We start from the raw sequence: 21,905 nt of genomic DNA on the forward strand, positions 1-21,905 counted from the left end.
AGATAGCAGGTCTAAAAATCAGATATGCCGAGGATCTTGAGGACACAACTCAAGAGCGGGGAGTGGGGTCAGACAATGCTGGACAGCGCAGCATAAGTTACCATAGCTCGCAAGATCCTGAAGGATCATCTGGAGACAGTAGACTTGAATGAATACATTTAAGTTGAAACTGCCGATACTAGGGTTAGTGTACCCCATAAGTTATATGAAGTAATGCTCAGGATAGAGGGGGGCACAACTAGAAAAATAAGAGCACTCTTTTGGGAGAAACTCTTTAGGGGTTATGACATTCTACTGGCTGAACAAGACTGGCCGCCTGAATTTGTCAGGGAGTGCCCACAGGGCGAAGAAATCATTATGCCAGCTTGCTCCAATCATATTCATATTCATAAAAAATACAGCTATGTCAGAAAATGGGCTGCAGCCCAGGCTCCAGCATTATATGCAAATCATGTGGGATGGGATGCGGATTCTCCTCATCATAAGATCCAGTTAAAAAATCAGCCAACTGCTCAGAGGCAGCATCCAGTTAAGCAAGAAGCTAAAAAACAGGTCAGGGAGATCTTAGATTAACTTGAATACCAAGGGGTGATTGAAACATGCACCTCGTAAATGAACAATCCTTTTTTTCCTGTCTCCAAACTGGACAATACATATCGTCTAGTTTTGGACTGCAGACATTGTAACTCCTGTTGCAAAACTTTTGCAGTACAAAAGGTACACAGCGCAGCACTGATGAATAACATTGTGGCAAAAAATATAAAATCACATTAGGTATTTTCAACGGTTTCTTCTGTCAAAACATTGCACCTGAAAGCAGGTACTTGACCGCTTTTTCAATTATGGGGACACAGATTCAGTTCTGTCGTCTCCCCCAGGGATTCAAGAATAGTCCAGGGTTACTTTCAGCCAGAGTAACAGAGCTACTATGAACGTATGATGGTGAGGCATTATCTTATGTCGATGACATCTATCTTACAGACGATGACTTGGATAGGCACTTGAACATAGTGAACACCATAATACTTGGTTTCGCATCTGAAGGGTGCAAATTCAACTTTAAAAAATCAAGAATTGCCCATCTCAATGCCCTATTCTTAGGATACAAACTTTGAAGTGAAGGCAAAAGCCTGGCAACACACTTTTCAGAAAAGTGTGCCCTGCTCCACCCTCCAAAAACGCTGAAAAGCTTACAGTCAAATCTAGGTTTCCTGAATTTCGGAAGAACTTACATTCTAAATTACGCAGAAAGGGTTAAACCTCTCTACGAACTAATCAAACCTGATTTCAAATAAATTAATTAGACTAAAAAACACACAGAAATTTTGCATTCAGTACAAGCAGACATGTTAGCAACAACCCATTTACAGACACGCATAAACGCACGCTACCTTGTAATCCGAATCATCCCAGGGAGATGCGGATTCACGTATTTAACCTTTAATGAAGCTGAAAAGGTACCAATAGCTTATAAATCGAGCATTCTGAATGCAAAAGCTTTACATCCAAGATGGATACAATGGGTTAATTCTCTTGCTGCAACAGTCGTTGAATACGTTTTTGAACCTTACTTGAAAACTTAGGAATTTCTACTATACAAACAAGAATGTCCTCTGCCCACTAAGATTCTGCCCCTAGAACAGTATAAATGTATAATTTATACAGACAGATCAGCACAGCCCGCAATTGGGGGTAAACAAGCTTATAGTGCTGCGTGTGCAATTGTTAAAAGTAGCTGGCGCAATGGTAAATTTCGACCTATGGTCAAAAAACTCAATCTCTTGAGATTGTACAGCTCAGCGAGCTGAACTACAGGCTTTCAAGATGGCGCTTGAAAATACTGATCGCGAATTCCCCACACTCATAGTGTGCGATTCGTATTACTGCATTCAATCTTACAACGCATACTTAAAGAACTAGGAGGCATATTACCAACAACTAGCGATAATTATCGCTAGGTTGACTTAGCGGCAATAATTTTATCGCTGTGTAGCGATGATTTTTATCGCTTAGGAGCCTTGATATTATCAAGGTTTATCTCCTAAGCGATAAAAATCGGCCGAAATTCATGAATATCGCTGAAAAGTCAGCGATATTCATGCACTACCGAGCTAATGCTCTTAGCCATGTTATCCACCTCCCATTGGATAACATGGCTAAGAACTGCTCAGGGCAGGTGTTAGCTTTTGGAGATATTTGCGCTTAGCGCGATTTTCTCCAAAAGTTGGTAATAGGAGATAGCGATGTTAGCGACTGTTTCCAGTTGCTAACATCTTGGCACACCCACTTTGCATGTCATTAGTGATAAATATCACTGACATGCAAAGTGGGGCCCAAGATGGTCGCTATCTCCTACTAGCTGTCGCTAACTGGTGTTAGCGACAGCTAGGTAATAGGGAGATAATTTTATCTCCGCTTTCTTGGCTTTTAAAGCCAAAAAAGCGGAGATAAACCCCCTTGATAATATGCCCCTGGGTTCAAAATGGTATCAAAGATGAAAAAGTTGGCACAATCAAGCATACATTACTTTGGGAACAAGTAGTTCTATTACATAAAGAACTGCAAAAGACTCACGTGATCCATACACTGAGTCATCAGTGCACGGAATTCATTGGCTGATGAGGCCACGGAGGCAGCTGTGCAAACCGCTTTCGTAGCTGCAATCACTCATTCAAAAACAACAATAGACAGCAAAATAATGCAAGCTGTCGCTGCTTCAATAAAAGACAGTGGTAAAACACTTCCAAAACGCTTTCCACTCAAGTACTCATATATAACTGATGCAAATAATGCTCCTTTTGCTCGAATCCCTAGAGTGGAGGATAGAGTAATCCTAAACATGGAACATAGATTAGGACTAATTTTAGCAGCACATGAAGGACTTGCCTCTGCACACGCAGGTGTTCCCGCCACAGTCTCATTATTAAAGCAAAGATACTGGTGGCCGCGCATGAGGAAACAGACCCGAAACTATGTTGTGGAATGTGAAATCTGCCAGAAAACGAAAGTTTCAACAGTGAAACGCCCGGCGTAGATGCCCTTAATTTCAGATAAACCACTAGCATGTGTTTACCTGGACCACTGTGGTCCCTTACAAAGAGACAGCAACTATAAATATATCATGGTCGAAAGTGGATTCATGCTCAAGTTTCATTTGGATGTGGCCTCAGCGCTCGGCTGATGCCCAAACTGTTATAAAAGATTTGCGAGTCTTTATCGGCACACACGCAATCGGCACACTACATTCTGACCAGGGTACTTCGTTTAGCTCTCAAGCTTACAAAGAGGCCATGGCCAGTCTGGGCGTTGCATTGCAGCACTCAAGCCCATTCCATCCTGAGGGAAATTAGGTAGTGGGAAAAAAAAACAGGACATAAAACAATCTATAACAGCTAGGGTATTAGGCTCGGGTAACGGGTGGGTCAAACATTTAATAAGTGTCCAACATAGTTTAAATAATCTGCCAAGAAATTCTCTGGGTGGAATCACTCCAAATTAAATCCTTTTTGGTACTAGAATGATTGTCGAAGACCTTGATCGTCATACTTCAGTGGTAGAACAATAACCCTTTGATATCAAATACCGTTTTGCTGTTTTGCAGGAGTTAAATAAGCAACACATTACAGAAGCCAATGATCACTGAAGAAAAACCACCTGTCCCAGCAAGTCCTGTCTGGATTCCAAAGATTGGGGATCTGGTCAGAGAAAAAATAGCGGATAAGAAGGAATTTGGACATTCTTACAGAAAACCAGTACCTGTGCTAGCAATCCACGGATCAAGAACAGTGTTACTGCCTCCCCTTGCAGGAAGAAAGGAGACCAGGATCGTATTCATCGACCTGGAAAAACCACTTAATGTGGCCGATAATAAGTAGTAGGCCCAATGGACTCCAAAGATGTAGCAGACAACCAAATCTTGCTACTATCCTAGGGGTTCAAACTGAGAGACTCATCACCTTTGAAGAATCTGCAGTAAGAAAAGAAGGACTATGCAACAAATCCATGGAACTTGTGCCTCTTGATACCCAAATAACAGTTTGTAAAGAGACACTCCTGTCTACAATGATATAGCATCTGACTGTACTAATATGACAAGGGATCAAGTAGCTCCAGTGATTTCAAGTAATCCTGATGCACTACCTCTGGCTCTTTCATCAACTTTGATATGTTTTCTGAGGATCCCAGTGAACCTGAAACAAAGCCAGCAAATACAAATTTAAAAGAACAAGTGACAGAACTCTGTCATCAACCTGCAAATACATATCTGGTATCACAATGGGTTGAACATTGGGTTGTGTTAGGCATGCTTTTTCTTCTACTTTGGATCATTCTTGTATTAAGTTTGGGAATGCTGATAAATGGGAAATATAGTAAAATGAACACAGCAAGTATGAACATCAACTTGCAGCTGAAGCCACACAAATCATCCCATCGTGAACGGAGAGACTTGTCATCAGTAAATATCACAGCCGTTCCTCTACCTGGTGGAATAGCTTGGGACAGAACTGATTATGACAATTGTGGTCCTGTAGAGCTGCTGAAGATTCCACAGCAATTTAAAGTTTCCTTGAGTGACTTTTGTTTCACCCAGCATATTTTCTGATGATTGGGACTTTGAGACTGTTAGTAACATGATGGCAGACTTAGAAATGTCAGCAAAATTTACAAAACATGAATACTTAGAAGGTTCATCAGATTATGAACAAATCTATTGTTTTAATCATTATGGTCATCATTATTTGCACAAATCTGCAAACCCTAGAAATGTTTTTTTCTTTTAATCAATGGGAACATTGTTCAACGCCACCAAAGGGTAGCTCAAAAACATTTTATGAAAAATTGTCATACTTCTCAGGTTTTAATGTCACAAATCCAGAAACATTTTACTTTAAAAATGTTAATAAGACAGGAAAGAAAAGTAGGTTGACTAATACTAAGCAAATTTATTCTGCAGCCTTTTATGCTCAATTATCCACATTAGGTTTTGACTTTTGGAAAGACAACATTGAGACAAAAACTATCTGGGGCACAAAAGACTGACAGGTACACTCTTTAGAAGCCTTATTCCGAGCCTGCATCATCCCAGAACAAATAATGTTTTTAAATGACATTGTTCAACAGACATCTTGTCTTGGCCTGGCTAAGATAAAAGACTCAAACAAACCGTCCATACCAAAATCCACACCTGATAGTAATGGCACTACAGATTAGGAGGTAGACATGAATTATATTTTACAACAAAACAGAACTAATCCTGAATGGAAAACATGGTAAATCTGGCCCACAGACAAAGAATAACTGTCAAGATAGATTCCTGAACAAGACACATGGGTTTACACTAACTAGGCCAGATCCAAGATATGTCCAGAGACAACATCCAGGGATAATAACAACATACAGTGTACGAAAACTGTGCCTTGAGTGGCTACAAAAATCCCTACTCCCAGATATAAAACAACACTTAACTTTACCTAAAGATGGCGTTGATTTGAGATACTTCTTACAAGGACCTCGTAAACCACGTCATAAACGTTTCATATATGCCGGTATATATGCTGCTTATAATGAAGCATGGAAAATCACGCAAATGGAAACTGCAGAACGAATACGAGAAATTGATCGTATTAATTTAGAGAAAGCTCTCCCTGTAGTTGACAATGGGTTAACGACTCTGTCATCCTGAATTTATTCTTTGCCATAGACATAATGGAGCAGGACTTGCTAATGTTACAACATGGACAGTCTCAATTGCGTTCTATAATGCTGCTGGGCTGGACGTTACAAAATCTTTGTTCAGGCTATGTGCCTTGGCGTCTAATAAACACCACGTCATTGTTTACTGGATTTAACCTTACAGATCAACAAATCTCTTTGGTACAGAGGGGAGCAGACTATACGGTGCTGAGCATAGAAAAACTGGATAGATTACCATTAACAGTTTCTGAGAAACCAGCCGTACAATGGATAATACATGGCACCATCACATTGCCAGTGATGATTTTCCAGTTTCAGTATTGATTGAAACACATTCCAGCAGGCCTGTATGAAAGGTTGGGTAAAGAATACATAAAGTCGACCTGGGATTTAGCATACACACACAAATGGAGGAGTGGCAAAAAGGAGGAATTTCTTAGTAGTAAATATTTCAAAAGCACACTAAGCGGTACACTTTCATGTCAGGGTATTAATTTGCAAGGCGCCTGCAATGGTTCTTCGACCAACTTATCCTGCCACCTGCAAGGTTATCCGGCAGCAGTGATAGATCCAATTTTTAGGCAGCTTTCCAATGGGAGCTACATAATGTTGAATGATCTCAGCGGTTGTGGAATGATGCAAGGAATAGCCTATCTTGTTAGTTTGTCAGCCAGGGTCACTTGCTGTATGCAAGTATTGTTTCCTAAAACTAAGACAGACGGGGAGTCGCCGCTATGGCCTTCACAGAACATCTCTTCAATACGAATTGATACTTTAATCAGAATGAAAGCTATTCTTTTATAAAAAACTGTTCCACTGACCTCGTCCAAAGAGATATATGATCTGCCAGTTGCAAGGTCCTCTGCAGAGATACATGCCCTATTATCAATGAACTGCCCCATACATTTCACAGAAATGTTAGGTCGTATCTTATATCTTAAACATGTCTGATACCAGTGGTATTGTACATGTATTTAAGACAATTTTTTCAGGACTGTTAGCACCCTTTGAAGCAGTCCTAGGCATTTTTCCAAACTTTGTGCACTCTGTGTTCGGTGGCCTGCCTCTCAATTTGGGACTCGTAGTAGGAATACTGGGGCATATTATCAAGGGGGTTTATCTCCGCTTTTTTGGCTTTAAAAGCCAAGAAAGCAGAGATAAAATTATCTCCCTATTACCTAGCTGCCGCTAACACCAGTTAGCGACAGCTAGTAGGAGATAGCGACCATCTTGGGCCCCACTTTGCATGTCAGTGATATTTATCACTAATGAGATGCAAAGTGGGCGTGTCAAGATGTTAGAGACTGAAAACAGTCGCTAACATCGCTATCTCCTATTACCAACTTTTGGAGATATTCGCGCTAAGCGGGAATATCTCCAAAAGCTAACACCTGCCCTGAGCAGTTCTTAGCCATGTTATCCAATGGGAGGTGGATAACATGGCTAAGAGCATTAGCTCGCTAATGCATGAATATCGCTGACTTTTCAGCGATATTCATGCTTTGCAGCGATTTTTACCGCATTTGCGTTAAACCTTGGTAATACCAAGGTTTATTTGCGGTAAAAATCGCCACAGCGATGCGGTAAATTTTTGTCTCTAACCAAGCAATAGCGATAATTATCGCTATTGCTTGGTAATATGCCCCACTATTCTTGTTCCTTCTGCTCCGATATGGCAAGTCCAGTCACCAGCAATACCCAGATTACCATGGAGAACACTCTTCTGGCAATGCAGTGTAATGAGCGCATGATACAGATTATTGGCTTGGCTCGTTTGAATGATCTGAATACCACGTGGTTCCTATCATTCAGACCAATCTGGCAAGATTGCATCTTGCCTGTTCTACGATGCCTGCTTTGTGGAGAGGAATGCGTGTTGGATATTTGTCTGACACTTCCATCAGCACTGCTAGCTAGCCCTGGGCAAAGCACTACGCTAAGCTCGCGTAGTTTGCGAAGTTTGCGCAACTTCGCGCTATGCAAACCGCACGTAGCACAGTGCAAACACGCGTAGCGCAGCTTAGCATAGCGAAGTGCAGCAGTCATTTTTTGCTTGCTCGCGGTCCTCAACGTCAAGTTGGCGACCACGAGCAAGCAAAATGACATCCTCGCAAGACTTTTTCCTTGTTCGTGATCGCGAGCATGGAAAATAAACCTCCCGGCGAGATTCTGAACGTGGGGAGGTCAGGTTTCTCATTGTGAGTGGTCGCGCCTGCTCGCGACCGCTCACAATGAGAAACTACCAGTCCGCGTTGTGAAAGCTGCAGCTCGATTAAAAATCTACTTGAGCGGCAGAAAAGTACAGCTCGCACTGTGCAAGATCCCGTTTTCAATGATGGAACAGTGCCGGATGCTTGTCCGCACTGTGCAATCATTGAAAACAACATCTTACACAGTGCGAACATGCTACTACGCAGTTTGCGAAGTGCAACGCGCAGTTCGCGTAGTGCGAAGTGCACTTCGCATAGCTATACGTAGCCCTACTTCACGAACTACACCCACCCCTACTGCTAACGGATGTTGACGCTTTGCTTGGTTCGGTAATGGCTCATGCATTGTGTTGACTCCTGCGGCTACCAATCCTGATGACGGCATTCATTGAGGTCTCACCAGCACATCGAGCTGACGGTGAGATACGTAGACCAACAGGCACACAGGTACCATCTACTACGAACATTGCTAATGTGACTGACGCTGACGGCGATGCTTCTTATCTGTGTACGATTGATCTACTTACAGCTTAGAAGATTTAATGTTTTCTCCTGACACCGAGAATAACTTTTGAAATTAGCACACAGTGTTCTATCAACTTTGAATTCAACCTTTGTTTTTCAAAACCAAAAAAACTTCTAACTTTGGAACTCTATTTTTCTACGATTTGATTTGACTTTTTCCAAAATTGAACTTTGGCACTGAGTAATGAGCTTAAAGTAGAACTATTCTTAGAGAACAAGGGAGCATATTACCAAGGGCCATTATCACCGCTTTATCGGGACTTTTTCCCGCTAAAGCGGCGATAATTTGATCGCTCAATTGCCAAGCTGTCGCTAACACCAGTTAGCGACAGCTAGTAGGCAATAGCGATCATCTTGGGGCCCGTTTTGCATGTCAGCGATAATTATCGCTAATGACATGCATAGTGGCCGTGCTAAGATGTTAGCGACTGGAAACAGTCGCTAATATCGCTATCTCCTATTACCAACAATGGCTTAGTTTTGGAAATATTCGCGCTAAGCACGAATATCTCCAAAAGCTAACGCCTGCCCAGAGCAGTTCTTAGCAATGTTATCCAATGGAAGGTGGATAACATGGCTAAGAGCATTGTCACGATAATGTGTGAATATCGCCATATTTACAGCGATATTCACGCATTTCGCCTGCTTTTTATCGTTTTAGAGACATACCTTGCCAATAGCAAGTTATGTCTGCGATAAAAACAGGTGAACCGCGGCGATAATATTACCACCGCTGAGCCTACTTAGCGATAAATATCGCTGTAGGTTGGTAATATGCCCCAAGAATTCTTTGAATACTTCCTAGAAACAATATTGACCTTATCCACAAACCAAAACAGTTGACATATTCTGCTATGGGATGGTCTCAACCTTTTTCTTCTGTATTTAAGAGCCATTTCACAAATGTAATTTTCATGATTCATTCAGTTAGCATTACCAATATCATACTATATGCTTAAAATGAAATCATTGCTTTCAAATGCGTAGAGTACAAATGCTCATTTTCGTATGCATCCATTTCAAATGCATTTTATGTATTTTGGGGTGGGATTGTAAACACATGCTTTACATATGTTTTAGTGCTTAAATTTAGTAATGCGAACGTAATAAAGTGGAGTGGGTATTGTATCGTATTTTAGGACCCTAGTGTAATTTTCCCAATTCATGCCCTTATATAGGTACTAGCAGCCCGTCCCGACGTTGTCCGGGTATGAATTGCTGCCGGCCAGAAGTATATAGTTTTTTAGGATTTTGTTTGAATAGCATTCCTTATCTGCGACAGGCCTGTGAAACGCTCCGATTTACAGTGCACTGTTGATGCACTTAAGAGGGCGCGTTCAGTAGTGTGTGAACTTGAGTTTCCCTACTTTATTTTTCCTTGCAATATTATATAGCGCAAACTCGACAACATGGCAAGAACACAATTTACATTACAGAAGAACACATTTATTTGTGGTAGGCACGGGGAGACAAAGCGATTTGCCTGGAATCACAGGATGTTGAGCTGATGCCGAGATTCGAACATAGCTCCCCAGCTCTAAAGTTCGCAATTCTAGAACTTGTGGTGGGAGGTGTGTCTAAAAGTGTATGTTGGTGCTGGCTATCAATGAGAGAACCCTGTGCATTTTTCAAATGGGTGGTGAAAAAATATGAGTATGTTGCTGGAGATGTGGGCCGCCGTGCCACCAATGTACTTATCGGGGGAGGGTTAACACCCATTATTCCGCAACTTTCTTTCCGCATACCATCACTCCGCATACTTTCATTACAAAAGTACCATGACTCCGCAATGCCATTATAACGCATGGCATTACATTTTATATACTTTTACCACGCATACATTTACAACGAAGTTCGTTGTAAATGCATAAATGGTAAAACGCATGTTTTTTTAAAATGTTTGGATAAGGTAAGTATGGGTATAGGGGTATATGTTTTGGGGTACTGAGGTATATGTTTTGGGGTGTTTGGCTATTTTAAGGGCAACTTCAGATATAGTTTTGGGTTATGGGGTACAGGGGTAGTTTTAGGGTTTAGGGATAGGTAATGGTATTAGGGTACAGGGGTATTTTTGTGGGTTCAGGGCTAGGTTTGGGTTTTGGGGTATAGGGGTATTTTTAGGATTCAGGGGTAGGTTTTGGTTTTGGGGTACAGGGGCATTTTAAGGGTTCAGGGCTAGGTTTGGGTTTTCAGGTACAGGGGTATTTTTTAGGGTTCAGGGGTGGGTTTGGGTTTTGGGGTACAGTGGTATTTTTAGGGTTCAGGGCTAGGTTTGGGTTTTGGGGTACAGGGGTATTTTTAGGGTTCAGGGGTAGGTTTGGGTTTTGAGGTACAGGGGTATTTATAGGGTTCAGGGCTAGGTTTGGGTTTTGGGGTACAGGGGTATTTATAGGGTTTAGGGATAGGTTTGGGTTTTGGGGTACAGGGTATATTTATAGGGTGAAGATGGGTTAGTGTTTAAGGGTGTTGGGGTATTTTAAGGAATAAGAGTGGGTTATGATTATGCGGTGCAGGGGTATTTAAATGGAGCAGGGTGGGATTAGCACACAATATGGGACATGACATGAAGGGCGGAACATACCACACGCCCCCAGCGTTTGTCAAACCATGGCATGGTTCTTTTACCTTTTAAATGTATATGGTGGGCGTCTGCATAGCCTATGTCCTTCTGCTGCACCTGCCCTTTCCAACACTGTATTCAGTGTTGTGATTGGTGCTGTGGTTCCTGAGATTACCCGCCTCAAAGGTTTGGGCTCTCTCTTTATTATATTAGTATAGATGTTTGTATTTTATGGCTTAGAAACCATACCATGCTTTGACAATATTATTTTATAATACTCTTCTTGCTGTACGTATTATACTTTGCAGCCAGTATTACGATTGCAGCAGTTCATTTCTTCTGCATGAGAAAAAAGATTGTTCAATAAATACCTTTATTGAAAATACCCGTCTCTCTATTTCTCTGCAACTCTGATGAAACGGAGCATGCATGAGTGACTGAGTGAAAAATCTATCTATTGTTTCCACGACTCTGAAGATACATTTTATCTTGGGGAAACAAAATTGTCATGCTTATGCGGTTGTCAGAAACTAATCCCTTCTTGTTTATTTGAGAAAGTTTCTAGTGACCTCTGAGCTAGCTGGCACTCACAATTAAGTCTAATATATTCAATAGAGACCCAGTCGACCTAAGTCCTACGTCACATCTATAGGATATATTATTCCAATACGCAGAGCCTATTGGGAATATAGGAACTACTCGTCAATATAGTTTTAATAGAACTTTTAGTCAACAGCCAGGGGAGGTGGCCCAGCCCAGCCTCGTACAGTCTCGGACGTGCACATATATACGTACACAAACACACATATGTATTCTTTCAAAAATAGAAACTTATTTAAACACTCCTTAAATAAAATAAAAAAATATATATATATAATTTAAATATGAAATTAATATAGTTTTTTTTAAAATAAACATTAAAGAAAAAAAACAGCCTTCAGAAATAAACAGCACAATCAACATAAACAAAATCAAGGAGAGTGTTGAACTTTGGAGAGGTTTGATTTACTATTCCCTCTCCAATGTAAGCAACAGAAGGGAAAGTGGTAGCCTTTTGAGCCTTAGATGTACCATTTCCTCTCCAATCTACACAACTGAACAACTGAAGGGAAAGTATTGGACTTTGTAGGGGGCATGTTTTCTAGTCCACTCCATTGTAAGCAAAAATCAGGGAAACTGTTGAACTTTAATGGGTTACATTTATTCCCTCCATTTGAATCTAAGCCACAGTTTCGAAAGTGTTGGACTCTGAATGGTTAGATTTTCTATTCCCACTCGAATGTAAGCACAGTCAGGAAAAGTGTAAAATTTAGGAGGATTAGATTTTCTAGTCCCAATCCAATCTAGGGAAGGTGTTGGACTTTGAAGGAGTTAGATTTAATATTTCCACTCAAATGTAAGCAAATCAAGGAAAAAGTTGCACTAAGGAGGGGTTCTATTTATTTCTCATACTCCAATCTAACCAACAGTAAGGAAAGTGTTGAACTTTGGAATGGTTACATTTAGTATTCCCACTCCAATGTAAGCAAAACCATGGGTAGTGTATGACTTTGGAAAGTTTGATCTACCATTCCAATTCCAAAACGTAATCCCCAAAAAATGTAAATTTAATCACATGAAAAATAATTTCTCAGACCCTGATTCTACCTCCACACATTTTGAGTGGAGGATATCTGGGTTGTGAATCACCCTTTAGATTTCCTGTCAAAGTCTTGGCCCCTCCCTCGCTCCTGTGTCTACCCCTTATTATATTATGTAAATGGGTGACACCGTGAATGTTGCATAGAAGATTCAATTTCATGCTCAACAAAAAGATAACGTCTGTTGAAAATGCGAGCATAACTTTGTCTCTTTGTACATTCAAAGTCCGAGCGGTGATTGGCTGGTGTGTTGGTTACAGGCATGGCACATGGCCCTCATTCAGTGCATTGGAATGGGTCTGAAAACACAGCCTGTGGCCTGGTCACATGCTGTCCTGACCATGGTCATGGTAAGCCTAACCTCAGCTGTGCACAGCTGTATGCTCTTTACATCTGAGGGGCTTTGTGGTCTGTGGTTCCTGGGAGCTGTGTGCTTTATGATATTGTGTGCTCTGGATCCAAGGGCTGTGTGCCTAAGGATGTTGCATTCTCTGTGCATCCTTGGACTGAGTGCATCTTTGTGGTTCTTGTGTGGGGAATGTCCTTTCAGAACACAGGCACCTGATCAAGGGTTGTACTGTGTACATCTATGGGACATCTGAAGAATTGACATGGCTCAGAAGAACCCATCTTTGCAGGCTGCTAGACAACTCAGCAGGTTAAGCACCTACTGCAGCAATCTTTGGGTAGCCCATAGAGATTCAGAACAAGGTAGGGGTGGATTGGCGGTTCATTGCCCTCAGGTTGACAAACCTACAGTGAGTGTAGTATTAATATTTTATGCTGTTTTAGCTCAAAAGGTAAATTCATTCCATTGTTGCCATAAGAGTTTAAGTTTCAACTGCAGATGTTTGTAACCCAAAAGTAACAGATTCAAATCCTGGTAAGTCCTCTCAAAGTTTTAGCCACCAGAAACTGACAAAATTAGTGAAGTCAGGTAAAAGCAATACCTGCTGTTTAGAAGACTTTCTAACTATCACATCTACATTAGTCAGCTCTCTCAAAATACAGCTTACTATTAAACATTACCAAATGTAACCAATTAGCTGCCTCTTGCCATGTTCAGATAGAAAATGTTTATGAAAATTACTCCAGGGATGTCACGTCTATTTATTTGTAATACGCAAACAAATGATGGACGGATTGCTGAATAAATCATACATTCACCCCTAGACAAGAGATATGGGTTAAATCCATCGTTCCTCTGCTCACTACGCCACCCCAGTTTAGACCCAGCTTTATGCAAATCAGTCTTGACTCTGTGCCTCATGGGAACAGTCCAACCTGAACTACCAAGCCAGGTCTTCCCTGGACAGGAAACAAGAATACTCGGACCGGGTCTGGGTATTACCCTTCATCAGCCAGGCTAGCTTGAATCCAGTGGCAAAGTGAGCAAGGAACCCACGTTTTAATTTGCCTAAGTCACTTCACAGCACTAATGGAAGAGTAAGAATTTTCCTTCTTTTTCATATCATTTTCAGAATAGCAAACCTTTTTCACTCTTAAAATAATATTGTTGTTTTTGTTATCAGTTAGTTCTTTTCTGTTTGTTTAAGGGTGCTTGTGACAGCTTTAGCAATTTCTGCAAATGTCTGGGTAATTGTCATACATTTCTGGCTAATAACAAATTGGTCACACCCCTCTGTTTTGTCTTAGATACCTAGAGCTCGTTAAATAAGGCAATTCAACGAGGGACTAGATACCCCTGTATCCATAAGCCATCTTGTCTCTACGAAACTCCGCAGGCTCCACCAAGACCTAGTTCTGAGCAGGTAGATGAAGACCAAGAAGTCCTCTGAGATGCAAAGCTGCTATGGGACGACATTTCAATCTTGAGCAGCCAGGTAAGAACAAGAGCTGCCACCCCACCTTTTCCTTCTAAATTTGGGAATCTCCACCAGAAAGCAACTGTAGGAACAGAGTGGTCTAGGTGGATGGTAGGGGATAAACCTGAAAGGTAATGTAAACCGGAGTGATAAAATGCTTTGTGTGTCATTATAAGTCATTTAAACCTCACCCCATCCTTGATAAGAATCCAGTGAAGTTCTTTCAGGTGAATTTGGAAGTGAGTCCACCTAGACAGTTTCAGCAGAAATTGCACTGCAGCTTTCTGCACTCACTGCAGTCTTCTCAAGAAATAAGCCAGTATGTCCAAGTAAAGGGAATCAACGTAATCCAGCATTGAGGTGACCAGGACCTAGATTAACTGTTTTCTGCTGCAGAATAGGGAGAACTTTAGCCAACAGGACTAGCTACCTGGGGTGGGGGGGGGAGGGGTAAGTGACAGAGTTGTTGAATTTCATTCCCATATTGTGGACCACCGAAGCAGGGGCTGGTGGAGACAGGAACTCATTGGGCCAAATGTTATTGTTCCAGTCAGGGGGATCATAAAGAGCAATCTTTTGGTGTTACTGGCATTGAATTGCTGGTGGGTGGTGCGCATCCAGTGAAACATTACAGAAAAGCAAGCCTTAAAGTTGCTCAGTGCTTGAAGGGGCTTTTATATCTAGGGTGACGGCCTACAAAACTGTTTGTACACTGCAGGACTTAGCAAGGGCGGCCAATAGAGTGATGTAGGCATTGAAGAGTGTGGGACTCAGTACAGACCCTTGAGGTACCCCAAAATGCAGAGACTTTAGTTCTGATGTCAATGGAGCCATCCACACAGATTAGTGTCTGCCAGAAAGGAAGTAACAGAGCTAGGCCAGTGCGATTGATGTTGCATAGGCACTGTAATAAAATAGGGTGTAAGACAGTGCCAAAGGCTGTGGATAGATCCAGGAGAATCAGGGCCACCTAATTCCCCTGATCCACTACCAGCTTTATTGTGTAAGCAACCTTCAGCAGAGTGGTTTTGGTGCTGAATCCAGGGCAAAAGCTTGACTGGGAGAGGTGTAGCAGCTTATTCCTTACTAAAAAGCCAGAAAGTTGCTGGTTTATAAGTTTCTTCAATATCGTGGTGAAATCCAGCAGCAAAGAAATTGGTTTGGAATTGGACAGATTGGGGGCCTGCGTGAAAACAGCGATGCATCACTTTTAATTGCGCCCTCCTTGCGACACCAATGATGAGTCATATTTATATTATGACGCATCATGTTGCAAGGAGTTACAGATACGTCAGTATTTCTGACGTATCTGTAGGAGCAAAAGTGACGCATTGCTGGAGTGTGTCACAAAAGTGACGCAACTCCAGCAATGCGTCCTTTCACATGGGGCAAGCCCCATGTGAAAGCTCCTGCATCAGTCTTACGCCTGCTGTGAGGCAGGCGCAAGATTTTGACGCAACGGCGTCCTAGAAGTGATGCCGTGAAATCTCATAGATTTCACTGCGTCACTTCTACGATCCTTTCTTGCGTCAATACGCCCCCCTTGCAGACATTATACCTGGCGCAGGTATAATGTGGCACAGGGGTTTACAAAGTGACACATCTACCTAGATGCGTCACTTTGTAAATATGGTGCAACAAGGCGCATTTTTTACGCCACTGGTGCGTCACAAAAAGTGACGTACCAGCAGCGTAAAAGTGGCGCAAGGGCTCATAAATGAGGCCCCGGATTTGTCCTCTGACAGCTTTTTTAGTAGAGGAATTAATGTTGCCTGTTCCCAACAACTAGGAACAGTGCCAGTCTGTAAAAATACATGCAAGGAGGGGTCACTGAGTAAAGTTGAGGCCTCCCGTCAAACCCTAAGCTCAATGTGGCCTGTGGAGTCAGGGTATGGCAACTGAATGAATCTACAATTGGTTTTATCTTAGAAATAAAGAAATCGGAAAGTTGGCTACACAGCTTGAGCAAGGGCATAAATGGCTAAGGTAGAGCATCTTGGTATGTGAATTTTTTAACAATTTTGAATAGGTCTCTGTGCCACGCGCATATACCCTCCAATTATTCTCCCTTCTGAGACCTTTACATCAAATTGGTAAGCGGGTTCCTGCTCTTAAATAACGAGCCCCTCTGGCACTACAACCACCTAATCCCACACTATCCTTGCAGTGTTCCTGCCTTTAATCTCCCCAATTCACGAATCGCCCGTTATTAAAGGAATTGCCAATGTAACGTCGAGGTAAGCCTTGCCCTTACCATTCCCCGGCAATTGGGTGTTGTTGACTGGTTTTTGTTAGGTTTAATTCTGGCATCAATCCATTTAGGCTCCTGAATCTGGAAGCCCCACGACCACCTATTACCCAGAGCCAGTCTTCAAGACGCCCCGGCTGTCTAACTGTACCTTCCCCGAGGTAAATGCATACCCCAGGCCTTCCATTAATTGTTCATCCTCACCGGTGGTTGTATATGATTATGACTGACACTCGCTTGACACCACCACACACGTATGGTTGTTTCCAGCCCAACGCATCTTTATGCACGCAAATTCCTTTATGCACATGTGCCGTGTTTGTTTGGCACTGTCTCGTTGACACTTACCTACACGGATGGTAGGTGCCACCTTAAGCATGGTATGGCTACCCGACTGCTTGTGCCTCTGGGAGTAAACAGCTTGCTAATCATTGTCCTATGTGTCCCCTTATTTCCCCTTGTAAATACTGGCTTGTAAATTCAGGCAAAACATTGGTTGTCCTGATGATGATCCGTAATTCTAACTGGATCGAAACGCCGTAGACAGTTGATGTAGTCTAAACATCAGTTCACAACTATGTGCTAAAATCATGGTTTTTATACATGTGTGAAGCAAACTGATTCTATTTTTTTGCTCCTTCCCTTTTCAATTGCCTGAGAAATTTCCTATTTGTATGTATTGTGAATTGTTTGTCTAGCCTTGTGGATACAGGACTGTGTTCCACTGTTTATTCGTTGTTCTGTTTATTTTTACTTATTACACTATTAATTAAATTTTGAAGGCCGGCTGGACTTCTTGTTCATTATAGCACAGATTGTAGCCTATAATTATTCAAATGTGTATCTCCCTTTTGTCAAGGACCGTTGTGTTCAATTATGCTGTCTGAGAAAAGCAGGAATTGACAGACTGTGCATCTACATCAATGTTCCCACTCATACAAGGAGGGTGTTCACTCAGGGAGATGCTGAACTCTGTAGGAGTGACTGTGGTCCAATTTTTGCAGTGGAACAAGTTCTGCATCAGCGGGAGCATAGTGCAAATTCCAAGTGAAATATATGCGAGTGTGGTCAGAACAAAGTGAGGGTTCGATATCGGACACCAGGACAAGGCCATTAGAGAAAATGCTGTCTAATGTATGACCAGCTACATGGGTTGGCTGGATCACAAATTGTTAAATGTCCCTTGAGGAAAAGTTTCCCATGTGGGTCACAGAGTGAGTCCACAAGTAAGTAGAGGTCTCCTAATCAATCAATCAATCATAGGCATTTATATAGCGCACTACTTACCCGGAGGGTCTCAAGGCGCTAGGGGGGGGGGGGGGGAGTGCTGCTACTTCTCGAATAGCCAGGTCTTGAGCTTCTTCCTGAAGGAGAGGTGGTCTTGGGTCAGGCGCAGTTCGGTCGGTAGGGAGTTCCAGGTCTTGGCGGCCAGGTAGGAGAAGGACCTTCCTCCCGTTGTCATTCTTCGGATACGGGGGACAACGGCGAGGGCGTGGCTGGCTGATCGGAGATGTCGTTTGGGAGCGTAGAAGTTGATGCGGTTGTTGAGGTAGCTGGGGCCTTGATCGTGTAGGGCTTTGTGTGCGTGGGTGAGGAGGCGGAAGGTGATTCTTTTGTTGACGGGAAGCCAGTGCAGGTCTCTCAGATGTCCGGAGATGTATCTATGTCGTGGGATGTCGAGGATGAGTCTGGCTGAGGCATTCTGGATCAGCTGGAGTCTCTTCTGGAGCTTGGCGGTGGTTCCGGCGTAGAGGGCGTTACCGTAGTCCAGTCGGCTGGTGACGAGGGCCTGGGTGACCGTCTTCCTGGTCTCGGCGGAGATCCACCAGAAGATCTTCCGTAGCATGCGCAGGATGTTGAAGCATGACGAGGAGACGGCGTTGACTTGTCTGGTCATGGTGAGGGAGGAGTCCAAGATGAAGCCCAGGTTGCGTGCGTGGTCTGTCGGTTTGGGTGCGTTGCCCAGGGCGGGGGGCCACCAGGAGTCGTCCCAGGCGGAGGGTGAGGAGCCCAGGATGAGGACCTCCGTCTTGTTTGAGTTCAGTTTCAGGCGGCTGCTCGTCATCCACTCGGCTACGTCTTTCATTCCTTCATGAAGGTTGGCTCTGGCGGCGGCGGGGTCGTTGGTCAGGGAGAGGATCAGCTGGGTGTCGTCAGCGTAGGAGATGATGTTCAGGTTGTGTTGGCGTGCGATGGCCGCGAGGGGGCTCATGTAGACGTTGAAGAGGGTGGGGCTCAGCGAGGATCCTTGAGGGACCCTTGAGGGACGCTGCAGATGACTTCGGTGGCCTCTGACTTGTACGGTGGTAGGCGGACTCTCTGTGTTCTTCCGTTGAGGAAGGAGATGATCCAATCCAGTGCCTTCTCCCGGATTCCGACGTTGCTGAGGCGCTGCACTAGGGTGCGGTGGCAGACAGTGTCGAATGCCGCGGAGAGGTCTAGGAGGATGAGGGCCGCTGTTTCTCCGTTGTCCATCAGGGCTCGGATGTCATCGGTAGCAGCGATGAGTGCGGTCTCGGTGCTGTGGTTGGCTCGGAAGCCCGACTGTGAGGGGTCGAGGGATCCATTCGTCTCGAGGAAGGTGGCCAGCTGCTTGTTGACGGTCTTCTCGATGACTTTGGCCGGGAACGGGAGGCGTGAGATGGGGTGGTAATTCTTGAGTTCGGTGGGGTCCGCTGTAGGTTTCTTGAGTAGAGCGCTGAGTTCGGCGTGCTTCCAGCTCTCCGGGAAGGTGGCGGTGTCGAAGGAGGTGTTGATGATGTCCCGCAGGTGGGGTGCGATGACCGCGTCGGCCCTGTTGAAGACGTGGTGAGGGCAGGGGTCGGTCGGAGATCCGGAATGGATGGAGTTCATCAAGCGGATGGTGTCTTCGGTGCTGGTCGGAGTCCAGGCGCGGAGGGTGGTGGTGGGGGGCGGTGGTTCGGTTGTGGCGTGCGTCGGTTGACTGCTGAAGCTGTTGTGTATGTCCGCGATCTTGTTGTGGAAGTAGGAGGCGAGGGAGTTGCAGAGGTCTTGCGATGGGGTGATGTCGTTGTTTCCGGCATTGGGGTTGGAGAGCTCTTTGACGATGTTGAAGAGTTCCTTGCAGTTGTGTGCGTTGTTGTCCAGCCGGTCCTTGAATGCAGTTTTCTTAGTGGCGCGGATCAGTTGGTGGTGCTTCCAGGTGGCAAGCTTGAGGGCGGTCATGTTGTCGGGTGTTGGTTCCCTTCTCCAGGCTTTCTCGAGGGCTCGGCAGTTCTTCTTGGAGCTCTTGAGTTCGTCGGTGAACCATGGGGCCTTCTTGCTGCCGGGTCTGCTAGGCGGGGTCCTCAGAGGGGCGAGTTCATCCGCGCAGTTGCTGATCCACTTCGTGAGGTTGTCGGCGGCCTGGCTGGGGTTCGCTGAGCTGGCGGGAGGGTGCTGACTCAGGGAAGCGGCGAGCTGGTCAGCTGTGATCTTGTTCCAGCTTCTTCGAGCAACCGGTTGCTGGTGGTGGTGGATCGTCGTTCTTCTGAAGGTGAAGTGGATGCAGCTGTGGTCCGTCCAGTGGAGTCTAGTGGCGTGGCTGAAGGCGATGTCTTTGCTGGATGAGAAGACGGCGTCGAGTGTGTGTCCGGCGAGGTGGGTGGGGGTGGACACCAGCTGCTTGAATCCGAGGTTGGCGAGGTTGTCGAGCAGGGTGATGGTGTTGCGGTCGTTGTTGTTCTCCAGGTGGAAGTTGAGGTCCCCCAGGAGGATGTAGTCAGCGGAGGGGAGGGCGTGCGGGCTGACGAAGTCGGCGATGTCCTCGCTGAATTGTATGCGTGGTCCCGGGTGTCGGTAGATCAGGGTCCCTCTGAGGGTGGTCTTCGGGTCGGTACGGATCTGGAAGTGTAGGTGTTCGGCGGTTTTCAGGGTGTCGTCGATGTTGGTCGTGATGTGGATGGTGTCCCTGTGGATGATGGCGATGCCTCCTCCCATCTGGTTGGCGGAGCGGTCCCTCCGGGTGATCTTGTAGCCCTCTGGAATGGCGATGGCGATGTCGGGCGCTGAGGAGTCGTTCATCCAGGTTTCAGTGAGGAAGGCGACGTCAGGAGATGTGGTGTCGAGTAGGTTCCAAAGTTCGACGGCGTGCCTGTGGACGGAGCGGGTGTTGAGCAGGATGCACTTGAGGTGGTTGCTGCTGGTGTTCGGCTTGGCGGGTGATGGTGTGGGGCAGGTCCGGATGCAGGTGAACTTGCAGGCGTGGCAGCTGAAGGGTCCGTGGGTGCGCCTCGGGGTGGCTCGGTAGCATCCAGGGATCCCGTCGGTGTTGAGAGCGATGAGTTCGGTGGCGTTGTAGGAAAAAAGTAAAGTTCAGTTCAGTTCAGTTTGGCTGAACTGACCAAACTATGCAGGAAGGTGAAGTCTGGGTCCCCAGCTGATCCAATGAGCCCCTCTCACTTCCTGGACTCATTGGATCTTTTTCTACCTCCCATGATGGATATCCTCAATCTCTCCTTTACCTCTGGATCTGTACCTATCGCTTGGAAACAAGCGTGGGTATCACCAATAATTAAGAAACCCTCCCTTGACCCTTCCAAACCGGAAAGCTACCGACCAATATCCCTTCTACCCTGGATATCCAAGATAGCAGAGGCCCATGTCAACGGCACTCTCTCGAAACATGTGAACCGTCACGGAATTCTGGATCCATCCCAAAATGGCTTTCGAGCGGGCCATAGTACTGAGTCTGCCTTACTGGCCACCACCGAACATCTCCGGACGATCCTAGACTCCGGGCAAAGTGCTGCGCTGATTCTCTTAGATCTCAGCGCAGCCTTTGACACGGTATCCCATGACATCCTTCTGGAACGTCTGGAGATGGCCGGTGTAACTGGCTTCGCTCTTTCATGGTTCCAATCCTTTCTTAAGGACAGATCCTTTAAGGTGTCAGCCCCCCCATTTCTCTCTAAATCTCACCCCATAGCCCAAGGAGTCCCCCAGGGTTCAGCGTTGAGTCCCTCCCTCTTTAACTTATATGTCCAGCCGCTTGCGGATGTGGCCAAAGAGTGGGGACTCACGCTGGTCTCATACGCCGACGACACCCAGTTGGTCGTCACCCTCTCGGAAAGCCCGTCCACCGCGGCATCCAAGTTTAGAGAGGGCATGGCATCAGTGGCACAATGGATGACGGACAACTACCTCCAACTTAATGCCGGGAAAACCGAGGTGCTCCTCCTTGGCCGTAACACCTGCCTATGG

The sequence above is a fragment of the Lissotriton vulgaris genome, chromosome 6 (assembly GCF_964263255.1).
Source record: "Lissotriton vulgaris chromosome 6, aLisVul1.2, whole genome shotgun sequence".
Lineage (NCBI taxonomy): Eukaryota > Metazoa > Chordata > Amphibia > Caudata > Salamandridae > Lissotriton > Lissotriton vulgaris.